This window comes from Ipomoea nil, unplaced genomic scaffold (genome assembly GCF_001879475.1).
Source record: "Ipomoea nil cultivar Tokyo-kokei standard unplaced genomic scaffold, Asagao_1.1 scaffold1178, whole genome shotgun sequence".
NCBI classification, from domain to species: Eukaryota; Viridiplantae; Streptophyta; class Magnoliopsida; order Solanales; family Convolvulaceae; genus Ipomoea; species Ipomoea nil.
In genome coordinates this window covers 10,719-13,691 of record NW_017617606.1, presented here as the reverse complement: position 1 = coordinate 13,691, position 2,973 = coordinate 10,719, and the positions used below count along the sequence as shown (strand labels likewise).

Below are 2,973 nucleotides of genomic sequence, written 5' to 3'. Positions count from 1 at the left end.
ATAATTTTTTCCGTTAAGTTTGTCCACGCGGCATTCGAACTGCCATGTCAGATTGTGCGATATGGCATAAAAGAGTATAAATCGGACAAAAATAATGTTAACAGCTCTGACCTTAGCTCAGTGGTAGAGTGGTGGACTGTAGTTGGACTAATCTAAATTGGAAATCCTTAGGTCGCTGGTTTGATTCCGGCAGGTTGGATTGATGTTCTAATATATTAAGCTTTTTAATTTTTCCTTTGAAGAGCTAAAAAAAAAAAAGACGCCGTTGCGGGGATCGAACCCGGGTCTCCGCGTGACAGGCGGGATACTCACCACTATACTACAACGACTCGCGGCAGAACAGGACAGTCACAAATTTCTATTTAAGTAAGTCCAATCAAATGTGGCACCATGGTTCGTGTGGCGATCTAATTGCAACTGAAACTAACATTTCATAGTCGGACAAAGTACCTGTTTAGTCCCTGTACTGTAGCGTTTTGTTCAATTTAGTTATTGTACGTTTATTTTGTGTAATCTAGTCCCGGTACTTTAAGATTTAGAACAATTAAGGACAACATTAACACCGTAATTTTTTCCGTTAAGTTTTTTTCTACGTGGCATTCGAACTGCCATGTCGGATTGTGCGATGTGGCATAAAAGAGTGCAATACGGACAAAAATATAGTTAATAGCTCCGACCTTAGCTCAGTTGGTAGAGCGGAGGACTGTAGTTTGATTAATCTAAGTTGGAAATCCTTAGGTCGCTGGTTCGAATCCGGCAGGTCGGATTGATTTTTTACAATATTAAGCTTTTTAATTTTTCCTTTGAAGAGCTAAAAAAAAACGCTGTTGCCGGGGATCGAACCCAGGTCTCCCGCGTGACAGGCGGGAATACTCACACCAATGCTGCATAAAACGTTAGGCGCCTTTAGGCGCCGATTTTTTTATTTTTTTTTTTTTTTTTATTTTTAATAAAATTAAAAATTAAAATTTTTTAAATTTAGTAATAAAACATAAGGTTTCCATAGTTGTTTCTTAGAACTATTTACGAAAGTGGTTGTAAAATTGTTCAAAATATTGTTTAAACCATCTAAATACATAAAAAACTAAAATTAAGAACTAAAGAGGCATTTTTTGAGAAATTAGTGGACCAAACCGCCTTTGGCTGTTTGCGGTGTATAGATCTCGAAAAAATACGCGATTTGAAAAAAAAATTTGACCAAATCAGACAACCGAGTCAAAAGTTATGCCTTCCAAAACTTTTTCGACATTTTCAAAAAAAAAAAAAATTCGCCGAACCGGCCGGTTAGGCGGTCTAGGCCATTCCTCGCGGCGGCCTCCCCCCCAGCGAGGCGCGATTTTTGCAGCACTGCTCACCACTATACTACAACGACTCGCGCGGCAGAACAGGACAGTCACATATTACTATTTAAGTAAACCCAATCCAATGTGACACCATGGTGCGTGTGGCCATGTAATTGCAACTGAAACTAGCATTTCATAGTCGGACAAAGTACCTGTTAGGTCCCCGTAGTGTAGCGTTTTGTTCAATTTAGTCATTGTACCTTTATTTCGTGTAATTTAGTCCATTTACTTTTAAGATTTTGAACAATTAAGGACAATATTAACACCGATAATTTTTTCCGTTAAGTTTGTCCACGCGGCATTCGAACTGCCATGTCAGATTGTGCGATATGGAATAAAAGAGTATAAATCGGACAAAAATAATGTTAACAGCTCTGACCTTAGCTCAGTTGGTAGAGTGGTGGACTGTAGTTGGACTAATCTAAATTGAAATCCTTAGTCGCTGGTTTGATTCCGGCAGGTTGGATTGATGTTCTATATATTAAGCTTTTTAATTTTTCCTTTGAAGAGCTAAAAAAAAAAAAAAACGTTGCCGGGATCGAACCCGGGTCTCCCGCGTGACAGGCGGGGATACTCACCACTATACTACAACGACTCGCGCGCAAACAGGACAGTCACAAATTTCTATTTAAGTAAGTCCAATCAAATGTGGCACCATGGTTCGTGTGGCGATCTAATTGCAACTGAAACTAACATTTCATAGTCGGACAAAGTACCTGTTTAGTCCCTGTACTGTAGCGTTTTTTTGTTATTTGTTATTGTACTTTAAGATTTAGAACAATTAAGGACAACATTAACACCGTAATTTTTTCCGTTAAGTTTTTTTCTACGTGGCATTCGAACTGCCATGTCGGATTGTGCGATGTGGCATAAAAGAGTGCAATACGGACAAAAATATAGTTAATAGCTCCGACCTTAGCTCAGTTGGTAGAGCGGAGGACTGTAGTTTGATTAATCTAAGTTGAAATCCTTAGGTCGCTGGTTTGAATCCGGCAGGTCGGATTGATTTTTTACAATATTAAGCTTTTTAACGCTGTTTCGAACCCAGGTTTGACAGGCGGGAATACTCTCCACCAATGCTGCATAAAACGTTAGGCGCGCCCTAGACGCCGATTTTTTTATTTATTTTTTTAGTTTTTTTTTATTTTTAATAAAATTAAAAATTAAAATTTTTTAAATTTAGTAATAAAACATAAGGTTTCCATAGTTGTTTCTTAGAAACTATTTACGAAAGTGGTTGTAAAATTGTTCAAAATATTGTTTAAACCATCTAAATACATAAAAAACTAAAATTAAGAACTAAAGAGGCATTTTTTGAGAAATTAGTGGACCAAACCGCCTTTGGCTGTTTGCGGTGTATAAATCTCGAAAAAATACGCGATTTGAAAAAAAAATTTGACCAAATCAGACACCGAGTCAAAAGTTATGCCTTCCAAAACTTTTTCGACATTTTCAAAATAAAAATAAAAATTCGCCGAACCGGCCGGTTAGGCGGTCTAGGCCATTCCTCGCGGCGGCCTTCCCCCCGCCAGCGCCGAGGCGCGATTTTTGCAGCACTGCTCACCACTATACTACAACGACTCGCGCGGCAGAACAGGACAGTCACATATTACTATTTAAGTAAACCCAA

The 2,973-nt window shown here is 38.4% G+C and overlaps 2 non-coding genes across 2 annotated transcripts; both read left to right on the top strand.

The window, feature by feature from the left end:
• The first annotated feature begins 672 nt into the window (after positions 1-672).
• On the top strand, positions 673-766 carry TRNAY-GUA. The gene is made up of 2 exons: positions 673-709; positions 731-766. It is a non-coding gene; the product is annotated as a tRNA-Tyr (tRNA).
• A 1,486-nt stretch (positions 767-2,252) lies between these two features.
• Positions 2,253-2,345, top strand: TRNAY-GUA. The gene is made up of 2 exons: positions 2,253-2,289; positions 2,310-2,345. It is a non-coding gene; the product is annotated as a tRNA-Tyr (tRNA).
• Positions 2,346-2,973: the final 628 nt, after the last annotated feature.